The 14,605-nt window shown below is 39.5% G+C and overlaps 1 long non-coding RNA gene across 2 annotated transcripts; it reads left to right on the forward strand.

The window, feature by feature from the left end:
• The first annotated feature begins 328 nt into the window (after nt 1-328).
• Nucleotides 329-5,226, forward strand: LOC124858725. 2 transcript variants are annotated; one of them, XR_007035911.1, is made up of 3 exons: nt 329-1,604; nt 3,153-3,367; nt 3,481-5,226. It is a non-coding gene; the product is annotated as an uncharacterized LOC124858725 (long non-coding RNA). The 2 variants fall into 2 exon arrangements; XR_007035914.1 differs by having other exon boundaries at nt 329-635; nt 1,432-3,367.
• Nucleotides 5,227-14,605: the final 9,379 nt, after the last annotated feature.

Here is a 14,605-nt window from a genome sequence, read left to right on the forward strand (position 1 = left end):
CGTTATACTTGTAGATGTCTTACATTTTTAAAGTCAGCCAAAATCACCTCTGGTGTCATGTTATCTACAGTTGTGTCACAATATACAAGTGATGTTAATTTCAATAATTTAATTCAGTAAAAGTGAAACTCATGAATTCCTTGCTTAGAGTGACGGATTTGAGGGTTGTGGTGTCAGGACCTCAGCCATGAACTACAACATTAAAGGCCAGTAAGAACCTTTCTGGAAGTTTCAAAATAAATCACAACACTGTACTTCCGGCACAGCCAGGAACAAGAACAAGAGGGGTAGAAGCGGACTTCCTGTGACGTCACTGCTTGACTGAAAACCCCGCGTTCCAACAAACAGACCTCTTCCACAAAGGTCCCCAGTGGAGCTGGAAGGAGAGACAAAGAAGCTAAGGTCTCTTGCTGGCAAGAAGACATAACTTTTCAAACTGGATCCAGAGTGACTATGATCACATGCAACAAAGTTAAGTAATGATTTGCTGTTCGAGTATCAGGCATTCATTCATATAAAGGGTGTAATAAGACAAGCTTGACTTGGCTTTTCTTCTGAGGCCTCCAGAAGCGGATTTTCCCCACGGCCTGGAAAAGGAGGCTGGGACTGCATCGCACGCCTTGCTCTATGTCCAGGTAGCGAGAGCTACCCCGCATGTGGCAGGCCGTTTTAACATTTATTCAAAGCACACTCCTCTCTTGTTCCATTTTTAGATCGCTAAATAGGATACATCCTAGTCAAAATTACATTCCTACTAGTCAGAACTGTAATTATAGATGTCCTCAGTTACATTTTTACTAGCAGAAACTTAATTTCAGGATATCGAAAAATAAAATTGTACTAGTAAGAATTAAGTTTCAGATACCTATAAATCTTTACAATTTCTAAGTGGCCGTTTTGACATTTATTAGCTTGACTGAATATGTATTTCAGATATCTTAAATAAAATTCCTCCTAGTCAAAATGAACTAGTAACAGGTGCAGTGTAGATATCTGTAATGACATCTTTACTAGTAAAAATATATTTTTGATGTTACGTTGTAGATATCTGAAACGTTTTCTTCATTTTTGATATCTGAAATGGTCATTATGACTAGTATTAAGTGGATTAAGGACATCTCAAATTAGAGTTAATCCTAGTAAGAATTATTTTTTAGATATCTGGAATGACATTTTAGATAGGAGAAGGTAAAAGTCCAATACACATGAATGGGAAAAGTGACGTCATTTGTACTAATAAGAATTATATTCAAGATATCTGGAACAATTTAGCTGTTGATATTCATAATTGTCATTCTTCCTGTTTTTACGTATATCAAATTAAATGACTACATGTACATAACTGATCAATGATGTGATGTTTGGACACGTCATAGTTGGTGAGACTTTTTTGACCACCTCATGCAGGAAGTCGTTTTTCCCGCTTTCTAGCTCTGTCGGTGTATTTTTCCCTCTGGACATGCAAAAATGGATCCACACATGAGCAGAACTTCTGCTTTGACAGACTTTTCAGTGCAGTTTCTCGTGCAAAACAGGAACTTACAAATCCAGAAGAATTATTCTCCGCTACAAGGTGACTTTCTAAAGTCGCCCCGCCAGACAAGGTAAGGTAGCAAAATTGTTAAGATTGTGGATAGTGTACGTTTGTCACCGAAATTTTTTTTTTCAATTGGATTTGTTAGTGATAATAAAAAGCAAATTCAAAGGCTATATTAAATAGTTAATGAAGTAAATTGTCAATTAATAGTTAATTAATTTGTTAATAGCCGATTAGGTTAAATAAAGGCTAAGTTCTATTTGAAATTTATTGGCGCTAGAACCTGTCTGCCTAGCAACACTGACACTGGCGCTATGCCTGGTCTCGACATTTTACATTTTTTTCTATTATGTTAAATTGATTACCTCAGCGGTTATAAAATGATCACAATCTTTTTTTTCTTTTAATCACAGGCATATTGAAATTCACATTCGCTTGCCACATACTTAAACATTTTTGCAAATCTACAACACCCAGACTAAGCCACAGGTAACCAATAACTTCCCCCAGCACCAGGTTCCCCTTAGTGTAGGAAGGGCCAAAAGAGCAAATTCCACATAGCATCCAAACTTTCAAGCAATTTGAGGGAAGAAAGCTTAATCTACAGACATCCTTACTTCCCAATTCACATGTTCTAATGGGTCTATTACTAATGTGCATTTAGTAGACACTCCCAGATGTTCTTGGTCCATGTCCAGGCTGGCGCTGTTTTGGTGCCAGTAGAAAAACGTATTCAATATTAGACAGATTTTTTTATTTTTATTGATTTGATATGTCTTAGACTGCAAAAGCGATTTAAGAAAAGAAATGAAGTTGTTTATATGTCCTGGCTATATTTTGTGTTTTCACTGTTTGTTCTTTGAATGTATAGTTTCATATGTACGAGCTACCGCACCCTATTGGCGGTCAGACGTCTCGGAGTCCCTCCAGTACTTGGTCCCCAGAAGCGATCACACACTTTATCTAACTCTGACTCTTAAAGGAACGACTCTCAAACAGTTTCTAACTTTCAGCTCCTTTAATCCAAATTAGAGGAACAATTACAGAGATCAGCGGTGAGGCTCCCGTCTCGGTCGACTGTGAAAGACGTATATCAGATGAAAGATGTGATGACTCAGTAGGACTTGGAGAAAGGTCCTAGATTTTTAAGTTCTGCTGCTGGTCTATAAAGCACTGAATGGTCTAGGAGCAGGATCCATCAGTGACCTCCTGGTCCATTATGAACCTACTAGATCCCTCAGGTCATCTGGATCCAGTCTGGACCAGTTCCCAGAGTCAGAAGCAGACCTGGAGAAGCTTTGTTCAGCTTCTGTGCTCCACATGTCTGGAACAAACTCCCAGAAAGCCTCAGATCAGCTGAAACACTCAATTTGTTTAAATCCAGGTTGAAGACCCACCTGTTCTCAGCTGCATTATTAATATTCACAATTTCATGTCTGCACAGTTTCTACTAAGCTTAACAATTTGATCTAATGTCTTCTATTTCAGAAATTGTTAATCATGCTGCTTATTTTAAATGTACTTTTTAATGCTCTCTGTACCTGGCTTTAAAGTTTTTATATAAATTGTATTGTACATCAAATGTTCTAGACAAATACATTTTCCTTGTCTCTAGGTTTGTAGAGGGCTTCAAGACTCTTGGGCTACTGAAAGAGCTCCAGAAAAACCCAACTGTTTTTCTTGATATGTTCGTGTGTGAGGAGAAACCCCTCACAGCCAGGGACTTGAGTAGCCTTTTCACAGTGGCCTATTTTGCTCAAGGCAGCAATCGGCGAGCTCTGGAGAACCAGTTGGTATGCTTCTGGAGAGACTGGGTGATCGATATTGAAGGTCTGCTTTTTGCATTTCAGTCAATTTAAAAAAATTAGTTTGTACAATACAACACAACTGATGGATTTTTTCAATGTCTAAGAGTTGCATTCTTCCATTGTTATTTCTTATAGAAGAGGATGATGGTCCACTCTCTCAAGGAAGTTCTGGTGTTCACATCTGGAGCTTCTGCCATCCCTCCACTTGGCTTTCCCTGCCAGCCTGAAATTCAGTTTCTGCATGACACCAAGAAAATTTACCCAGAAGCCAATACTTGTGTTGTTGTTCTGTATTTGCCGCTGCACTCCTCCTATGAGGCTTTTAAAACTTACATGACGGAGGGAATATTGCAAGCTCCAACCTTTGGAGTTTCTTAAATTGTCACGAATGTGACAGTGAAAGGTTACACTGAAAGCTGACTGAAACTGGCCAGTGTTGCATGTTTGTTCAGTGTTTTTTTTATTTTATTTTATTTTTTACCTAATTGTAAGGCAAAACATGGTTTTACAAGTTCTGAAAATTACGCCAATGTTTAAAAAACTACTGTTCATGTGTTAATGGATTTTACAAGAAACCTTTAGCCGCTTCTGAGGATAAAATATCACAAGTCTGTGCCAGAGACTGATTTCAGGTTCTGTCATTTTGAACTTTTGAAATGGTTTCACATTATAACAACTTCAAAAGTTGATAAATTTCTTCCCAAGACTACCATATGTTCTCTTCTATATTTGTCTTCACGGCAATAAAGCAAATACTGAGAAAAAAATTATTTTCATTCAATCAGCCATTGTTTAACACCAAAGATTTAATCTTTACAAACAGATGTAGATAGCTAATCACACATGAGTACTCCATTGAGGAATAATCTGACTGTTGCAAACAAGAATGGTCATATTGCAATGGTCTTTCAAGGAATCCAAATAATAGTTCGATACAACATACCGTAAATATGTGACCAACGCAAGGGGTAAACATAAAGAAACTGAATTCACCATGGCCACAGCTGACAAAAAACATATTTCAGCCAATTGTAGGGAGAAGTTTTTACTCAAATATAGGGGTCATATGAAAATTTGTTTTTTTAAAAGAAGGGGAATGCTGCTGCTGAGGGAGAAAATCATCATAGAAAAAAACTCTGAAATTTTATCTCCCCACAAACAGGGTGATGGAGGGCCACAGAATCTGAGTAACTGAAAAATACCATAATTCAATAGCCTATTAACCAGGAAATGATATATCTGTTTGTGTTATGAAAAATATATATATATTTTTTTTTAATTTATTTTTTTAAGCTATTAAAAGACACTAGAGCATACTAGAACATTGCAATTTTCCTTTGGAATACTCCCCTGCTCTTAGAACTTTTGTCAGCCAAGTCATAATGTTTGAAGATACTTAAATACAAGGATAGTGGACTTCTTTAGATGACATTGGAGACAGTTTTCCTTTCACACAAAAGGCTTTCTCAGTTCTGACCATTGGGGACTTGTCAGTTTGTGTTAAAATGCCTTAAAATATCCATCACTATAAGGAAGAGAGACAAAGTCTTTTGAGGATTGTCGCTCAGTAAGGATTAACACATTTTTGAAGGACCAGAAGAATGTTAACGGGTGTTGACTTTTCTTTGAACACCAATTTCTTTTTCATTTGAGTTTGTTTTAAGCATTTTTGTGCATCATGATGCTACAAAAGGTTTCTTATTATGTGGATTATTTTAAGTCAGCCCAAATTATGCTTTAATTGGATCCAAGTATTAAGTATCCTGCAACTGTAAAACTGAATCATTAAAATATTAAAAAGTGTGATGTTTAATAATCAACCTGATAAGTCACATGTTCCCATCAATATGCCACAAACTGTTGGGGTATGGTACATGGTAAACCCGTCATTCAGCAGAAGTTGGATTTGTCCTTGTCAACGCCTCACGTACCCTGGCCCGTGTGACAGTCACAGCTTGTGCACGTAGCAGTGCCCTCATCATCTGAAAAATACAAAAGTGAAAGCATGAATTAACTTAAGAAAAATTGATGACTACTCTCACAAGACAGATGAGCCAACATAAATATCAATTTCTATAGAAAAGACAAACCTCATTCCCAAAATTTGGGTATTGGCCCTGCAATGTCCTCATGGGGTCTTGCAGCTGATCGTCATCTGAGACAGACAGTCTACTTCTTATGGAAAAGCCCATCAGCTTTGACTTGTACAAAAACTACGAGGAACATCACAGCATTTTTGCCATTTTTTTGATTGTATGCCCTTGCTTCATAAGGAAGTCTATGTGCTCTCTGGAAACTTCAATAGCCGGTCTGCCTCTCCACCCTGATGAGGACAATGAATATTACATTGAGTATTGCATTTCATACAGAAAACCCAGTGTGTAACAACAAAAACATAGGTACAAAATCTGAAAAAAATAAATGAGTTTGTGAGGATTTACCTGAACTAACTTGCCTTATGAAGAACCGAAGATCTTCATCTCTGTGAAAATTAGCAGTTGCTAGCGCTCCAAGTTCAGTCAAACCGCTTTTCAGTTCATTGTAAGTTTCTGTAGACATCAAATGTTCATTTTTCTCAGTTTCTTACACAACTGTCAATCGAACGACGAACGACGGTCTCTGTCGCCACAAATTCCCTGGCTGAGAACTCGCTCAATTCCGTGAGCTATTCTTGCAATTCTCTCAATTACCACCAACACCATTCCTGCTTGTAAATCCATGCAGTCAGTCAGTCATTTTTTTAATTTCTTCTTCGGAGTGTCATTTTAGATAGGAGGAAGTAAAAGACCAATACACGTAAATGGCAAAAGTGACGTCATTTGTACTAGTAAGTATTATATTTAAGATATCTGGAATGTTCATTTTAGATAGGAAGAATGCTATTTTAGATGTCTGGAATGTTCATTTTGACTAGGATGAATTTTATTTAAGATATCTGAAATACATATTCAGTCAAGCTAATAAATGTTAAAACGGCCTGCCATATCCCGCCACATCGCGGCCACTCAAGGAGCCAAACATGCTCCCAGCTAAAGCCCTTTCCCACAGCTACGGAGATTAGCTGCAAGTTAACCCTTTGTTTACCCACACGTGGATGTTTCCTCAACTTGGTCGCCCTGTACAACTTCTCCTCAGCACAGTTCAGGTAAGAGGTGGTGTTTGGGCAGAGAAGATTAGTTTAGAGTGAAATAATCTAAATGTTTGTTTATTGACGTTTGTTTGTGTTGAGAAACTCAGCTACAGTAAGTGCCAACAGACTGGCACTTAACTAAGAATGTGTTCTGTGCTGTTTTTTAATTTTAGACAAACTTTATTTAAAGGGTGGTTTTTAAACAAAGATCGTCCATAACGTGTCGTCCACGCTTATGAATTTCAACCCTTTTATTAGTGGTATTTTAAAAGTATGTGTTTGATTCTGATAACAAGCTATAAGTTTCTTTTGTTAGCTCCAACCGCTAACGGCAAAGAACACGTGCTCGCCCACTTTGAGTTAGCTGAAGATCATTTACCTAGGAAGGTTGTTGGTCCTCATTCAAAATATTTCCTAAATAATATTTACTTAAATAATATTTGTACCAGGCTGAGTCAGCTAATAAACATTAAGACCCATTTATCCAAAAGGTTTGTTTCTTATTCAAAATAATATTTCTTTAAATATTATTTTAGTAATTCCTTAATAATATTTCTTTAAATATTATCCTAATAAATAAAGGCAGCGAATTAAACACAGTTGAGAATTGGTCATTGAGAAGGTTGGTTTTATCCAGCAAATCATTCTTTAAAATTTTTAATCAATGTGTTATCTGGGGGCCCTCTATGGCGGTTGAGGAGTAGGACGTGTTTGGCGTGGGCTCCCGCTCCAATCATTTGTTCCAATCATTCGTTTTACATGGTTTCCGATTATATTTTCTTGCCACTTCGACTTTTTGAGGCATAACTCGACTCTTGAGTGAATTTATTCTGGAAGGGCAGAATAATGGCCACAAGCTTGAGAAAACATAAGCTTCTGGGTTCTGCGGCTGCTAAGTCCGCAACCGCCTAGGGGCAGAGTACATCTAATGCCGGGAAATCAACACCTACTTCGCCGATCCCATGTGAGGCGGACGTATTTTCGTGGAAGTTGGACATTCTTGCCTCTATAAAAACCGATATCTCAGCCGTGATCAAATCGGAAATGAAAGATGCCCTTGCCGAAGACTTCACCTCTATTAAAAGTGAGCTACAAGCAGTGAAAGCGGAAGTGGCTAGTGGCACGATGCTACTTCGGGCAGATCTGGACCAGGTTAAATTGAGTGTTAAAGAGGTGAAAGACGGTTTATCTTCCTGGTCCAATGAGGTTGTTGCTCTTCGCAATACACTGTTGGAACTAAAAGATGAGGTGAATGGGCTTAGGAAGAAGTGTGAAGATATGGAGGGACGTATGAGGAGGTGCAACGCGTGGATCATTGGAGTCCCCGAGATGGCAGAATCTAGCTCCACCACAGTGGTTGCTAAGCTGCTAGCCAAGGTGCTGCAGTTAGATAAGGTACCACTGATTGACCGCTCCCATCGAATTCCGGGTGGGAGGAAGTCAGGCGATGAGCCGCAAGTTATTGTTGCTAAGTTCCACTACTATCAAGAATGCATGGAAATATTACACCGGGTGCACAGTAGAAGGTGACACGGGAGTGGATTTTCTCTCCTGTCCCATCCCGCTCCCACAGAAAAATGTCTTGTCCCATCCCAATCCCAGGCCAGCATAACGAAAAAAATCCTGTCCCGTCCCACTCCTGGTAAATTGACTCCCACTCCCATCCCGCTCCCATTCAGAACGACTCCCATTCCTGTGCCACTCCCATTTTTGTTTTCTTCATTTAGTCTTTTGGCAATTTCTTTCTTTGAAGGACCAGTTAGGTCCCTGTTTTTAGCTGTAGTAAAGGCCAGTTAAAGTAAAAAGAATAATAATGAAGAAATAATAAAATATCAAACAAGGAAACAGACCTTGCCTATCTTAGTTGAATAAACAAAATGTACATAATTGTATTTTACTTATTTATTAAGTGACTGTTTCCTTTGAACAATGACATTACTTTTATGTTTCAAGTTGCTGAAACGAAAGAAAAATGCACCTAGGAAGAGAACTGTACTTGTTGAACAAAAGGCCAAAAAGGCATTACCTTCACAATTTAGAAACTGTACCTCAATGGTTCACAGCCCTGGTCCTCAGGGACCCCTTTCCTGCTAGTTTTAGATGTTTGTCTTCTCCAGAAAGAAATGTAACATTAAATGTGCCATTAAATTAAAGGTACCATTTATTTATTTAATACATCATTAGAAACAATAAATGTACCATTATATCATGAAATGGACTATAATGCAATTAAATATGCCGCTGAATAATTAAGTATAACTTTAAAGACGACATGACGTAATTAGTGGTACACTTAATATTTAATGATGTATTAAATAAATTGTACATTTAATGGTACATTAAATTTTTTTCTATTTCACAACATATTTATTTAATATTTCCCTTGATGAAGCCTTTCTATACGGAGTCCGCGAGGGGACAAGGGGGGATTTTTTCTCTTTTGTGTCCCCACGCAATAGTCTTTGCGTTATTTCGCAATACTTTGTGGGATAGTTTCCAAACCCGATAACTGCAAAATTGAAACAAACACTACACCCGTTTTGAGATTTATTGAGTTTTATTTTGAAATCAGCATTAAATAAAATTATCTTCAAATCAGACTAAAAGACAGTTTTTATCCACAAGCTGTCAAACAAACTACTGAACTCTGGACCATAAAACTGCATGAAACCACATCTGTGACACTTTATTTCCTTATTACTGCTGCATGATGTGTACTTTTTTTTTGTACGCCATTAGTGTTTTTGTTTTTATCGTGATTTGAACGGTTCTTCTTATCCTAAGCATTTTATCGCATTGTTTACTGCGTGTTAACCTGCATATGACAAATAAACCATATCAATGACATATCAGTGTTTGTTTTATGAGCAGTTTATCATCTGTGCTGTTGCTCCAAAATGCCGAACGCAAAAGTATTGCGTGGAGACGCAAAAGTAATAAATTTCCCCATGTCCCCTCACGGGCTTCCGTACCTTACCTCTTAAATCTTTAGAGCACATGCAGCAATTTTGTTGGTCAGATGAGACTTGACACATGTTGGTACTTTTGGTTTGATGAATGAAGAGATGCAAGGCTGATTTAATCCAGAATCTGTTTTACAAGTGTCCCTTAATCACTGGTGAACTTGATTACAACAAACACGTTTTACAAGCAGCAGACTGCGTGTTAAAACCGCTACATTCAACTCTCCTGAAGTTCGGTCATATTTGCGACTTTCCTGTCAGCTCTATGAGTTTAATAGATAAGTCCTTATTTCTGACTTTACGTTACAAATCCAATTTTACCACGTCCAGTTCTCCACCTGCGTTTGCTCCCTCCATTCTGAACGCAGGTGGAAAACATCGATCAGAAGCACTGTTGGCTTGTGGGTCGTGTAGTTCGTTTGACTCACATTATAGTATAGGCTTCTTGGAAAAAAACTACACAATGGCGGCGTCGATTCAAGTTTTCTTTTCTTAAAGTTTATAACAAAGTCTCAGTTTACATTTCCAAAGACAATTGATCCTAGTTTATTTTCCCTCCTATTAGTTAGCTCCCGCTCCCGTCTGCTCCCATTCATTTTTTATCCTGTACCGTCCCAATCACGGGATCTTTACTGATGCTGTCTCCCGTCCCGCGGGTTTCCCGTGGGAATCCCGTGACCCGTGGGACTCCCGAAAAAATGTCAGCCTCTAGTGCACAGCTGCGGCCCCCTTCGCTTTAAGGAGGCACCGATCATCATCGCAGCAAATTACACAGCGAGTGTGGCCAGGGCTCGAGCGGCGTTCACGGAGGTGAGGAGGCTTCTTCGCAGCCAGAGTGATGTTCGTTATGGCCTGCTTTTTCCGGCGCGGCTTCGCATCTCTCACGGAGAGGAGGAGAAGGAGTTCATGGATGCCAGTAAAGCCATGGATTACGTCCAAAGAAAATCATTTCGCTGGTGGTCGGTGAGGTCCAGAGATAACTGCGGGTCCAACTCCCCTTTGACCAGTATGTGTCTCAGGTTGTATTGAGCCTTCAAACGTCATATGCCCCGTGCTAAATTTTGATTTAACTTCTGTTATTACTTCAGGGGACAAATATAGGATAATGTGAGATTTCTGTTTAGACCGTGGTTAAGGATGTATTTTATGTTTTATTTACATTGCAAGGTACATATAAGAATATAAGTGTTTTCAAATGAGGAAACCTTTTTCTTTTGTTTTCGAAAACTTATTTGTTTTCTACTTGGCGGGAGCCCAGCCAGGGTGCTATGTTCCCCAAAGCAAGCACGAATGTGTGGATTTCCTTTTTGTTGTGTTCTCCTTGTTTATCCAGGAGAGAGGGGCGGGGTTTTAAGAGTGTTATTTGCCAGGTATCTTCTTGTTGTGGTTTGTGTCCATCATTTTACAATCTAATTGGCCATACATGATCAGTTCTAATACTGATAGTCTTGTTAACAGTCACCCAGTGAACGATGCGAGTTGGAATGTAAAATCGCTCAATGGCCCAGTTAAATTTAGGAAAATTATGACACATTTGAGACGACTTGATGCTAATATTGCTTTTCTACAGGAGACCCATGTGCAGGCAGCAGATTACCGTAAAGTCCGGACTATAAGCTGCTACTTTTTTCCCACACTTTGAACAATGTGGCCTATAATACGGTGCGGCTCATGCATGTTTTTTTTTTTTCTTTTCATGACGCCAAAAACATTTTGCCTGATAACAGTAAACCAATAAAATTGATGAGTAGTTCAGAGGTCCAATGAAATTGTGCGATACATTACGATATTGTAAATCATTCATATTTGTACCGGTACTCATCAACATGGAAAACACTCGAAGAAAAGCATATGATGCAGCTTTTAAGTTAAATGCGATCGATCTGGCGATTAAAGAAGGAAATCGAGCTGCTGCACGTCTTGGCATAAACGAATCGATGGTGACACGGTGGAGATGCCAGAGCGAAGAACTGAGTCGATGCAAAAGACGACAAAAGCTTTCAGAGGTAATCATAGCAGGTTGCCCGAACTTGAAAAGTTTCTTGAAGACTGGGTAAACACACAGAGAGCAGGCGGCCGCGGTGTTTCCACCGTGCAGATCAGACTGATGGCTAAAGCTATCGCCACCGAAATGAAAATCGAAGATTTTAGAGTTGGGCCATTGTGGTGTTTTAGATTTATGAGACAAAAAGGCCTGGGCGTCAGGGCACGCACGACTTTGTGTCAGTAGCTGCCTCCCGACTACGAGGAAAAACTCGCTAACTTTCGCACATTCACTCAAGCAAAGATAGCGGAGAATTCCAGATGAAATCATAAATATGGAGGAAGTACCTTTGACGTTTGACCTGCCTTTCACTCGGACTGTTAATAAAAAAGGTGACAAGTCGATCACAGTGAAAACAAGTGGCCATTAGAGAACGCATTTTACCTGTGTTTTGAGCTGCTCAGCATCCAGACTAAAGTTTCCAACGATGGTGAATTTTAAGCGGCTGACAATGCCAAAGGAAAAATTCCCAAAATAAATCGTGGTGAAAGACAATAAGAAAGGCTTGATGGAAGAAAGCCTAATGAAGGAATGGCTGACGGAGTGTTATGGCAAGCGACCAGGGTTTTTTTTTTCACAGAAACAAAGCATTGCTAGTTATGGACAGCATGAGGGCCCATATAACAGATTCAGTGAAAGCTGCCATCAAGAGTACAAACTCAATTCCAGCTGTGATTCCTGGGGGCACCACGAAGTATTTTCAGCCACTGGACATCAGCATGAACCGGGCATTTAAAGTGGCACTGTGCATTGAGTGGGAGGCTTGGATGACGAGCGGCGACAAGTCCTTTACCAAAACAGGCTGCATGCGAAGAGCATCTTTCATTCAAGTCTGCCAGTGGATTATAAATGCGTGGAGCCACGTCAAAACATCCACCATCACCAGCGGTTTTCGAAAGGCCAGACTGCTGCGTGATGAAGAAGATCGGGTGAGCTCAAGTGAGAGCGACAACGAAGAGACTGAAGTGAGTGACAAGATCCTGTTCAATTTGGACACTGAAGAAGAGGACTTTGATGGTTTTAGTGCGCAGGAGCAAGATGAAGAAGGCGATCACTGACTTTTCTTGGTAGGCTGATGTATGTCGGTATATATATTACCAGTCAACAGGAGATATTCGAATGTTGTTCGTGCACTGTTCAGTTAAAAGCATGTATGGTACATATGTATATTTAAAAGTGGCCGTTATTTGCACTTCCGGTTATTTTTGCACCAAACTGGAATGATTAAATGTTATATAATACCTTTTTTTCAAAATTGCCTAACATTTCAACACATAATCTCATAATTGGGGGAGATTTGAACTGCGTGCTATCATCTTCTGATCGTAGCACAGTGGGTAAAATAAGTCTTTCTAAATCTGCCCTGTCAATTAATTCATTTCTTAGAACTTATGGTGTGGTAGACGTGTGGCGTTTTCAAAATCCAATCTCAAGATGTTACTTGTTCTTCTCCCCTGTTCATAAGACTTACTCCCGGATTGCCTACTTTCTTCTTGATAAACGAATGTTGCCTTTAGTGAGGAAATGCGATTATGGAGCGATAGTCATTTCTGACCATGGCCCTCTTACAATGAATCTTAATGTCCCGGTCACACAATTGGTCTATTGGCCTTGGCGACTTAATCCTATACTCTTATCCGATGAAGACTTTGTCAAAATGCTCTCGTCAGAAATAAAAATTTTCATTGATGTTCATCGAACACCGAGGATGCCATCTGGCAATGTATGGGACTCGCTGGTGGCCTACTTCAGGGGTCAAGTCATCTCTTACTCTGCAAATAAAAAAAGGAGAGCCTGGAGCGGCCAAAAGTGTTAACAGATGAGATTTTGCAGCTAGACAGGGAATACAGCAAATCTGCCTCACAAGATTTACTGAAGAAACGTACATTACTACAAACTGAATTTAACATCCTATCTACCCGGCAAGCTGAGTATTTATTTTCCAAATCTAGGTATGGCTATTACGAGCACGGTGAGAAGGCTGGGCGCATACTTGCGCAACAGTTACGACAGCACTTGGCTGCCCAGGACATTGCTGCAATAAATGGTGTTCAAGGTGTTAAATGTTGTGACAATGTTGGAATTAATGATTGTTTCAGCAAATTTTACCGGCCTTTATATGCCTCTGAGTCATCATTTAGCCCAGTCGAACTAGAGGATTTTTTTAGGGATGTTGAGTTCCCTTCGGTGAGTCCCGACCTGTCTAACAAGCTAGAGAAAGATCTTTCTCAAGAAGAGATAATTTCTGCAGTTAAAACCATGCAAAACAGAAGGTCTCCAGGGCCAGATGGCTTCCCCACGGATTTTTTAAAGGAATTTTCAGGCTTACTTTCTCCTTTATTACTATCGGTTTTTGAAGAATCTTTGGCCACACAATTATTACCATTGTCTATGCGTTAAGCAGTAATCTCTCTGTTATTAAAGAAAGAGAAAGACCCATTAACCTGCAGCTCATATCGCCCGATATCACTCCTAAACACCGATGTTAAAATTCTTACAAAAATATTGGCAAAACGAATTGAACGGATTGTTTCCACAATCGTTTCACCTGACCAGACAGGTTTTATTAAAAATCAGCAGTCTTTCTTCAATATTAGGCAACTGTTGGACGTGTTGTACACTCCCGCCACACCCGGTCATACTTGTGATGAGGTTTTACTTTCATTAGATGCAGAGAAAGCGTTTGACCGGGTGGAGTGGAACTACCTCTACCTTGGAGGTGTTCAATTTTGGCCCTAAATTTATTTCATGGGTGAAGTTGATATATACCTCGCCAATGGCAGCTGTTCGCACTAACAGTAATTTATCCAGCTATTTTGAATTTAAACGTGGCACGAGGCAGGGGTGTCCACTCTCGCCACTTTTATTCGCAATTGCAATTGGACATGCATGCTCAGTATGAGGGATTGCTGCAAAGTCAACGCCAGTGACTGTCCACTGTTGCTACATGCTCATCCAGGAGGAGTGAATGCTACAAGTCTCTGATTCAATGCAATCTGCTGGATTTCCTTAGATAGAAAAACTTTTTATCCAATTTGAATAAATAACTGAATCTGACTGCACTGTTCAATGGTTAGGATTAATTGGAATGTATGAACCTGACTTTGTGAAGTGCCTTGAGAC

The sequence above is a fragment of the Girardinichthys multiradiatus genome, chromosome 2 (assembly GCF_021462225.1).
Source record: "Girardinichthys multiradiatus isolate DD_20200921_A chromosome 2, DD_fGirMul_XY1, whole genome shotgun sequence".
NCBI lineage: Eukaryota > Metazoa > Chordata > Actinopteri > Cyprinodontiformes > Goodeidae > Girardinichthys > Girardinichthys multiradiatus.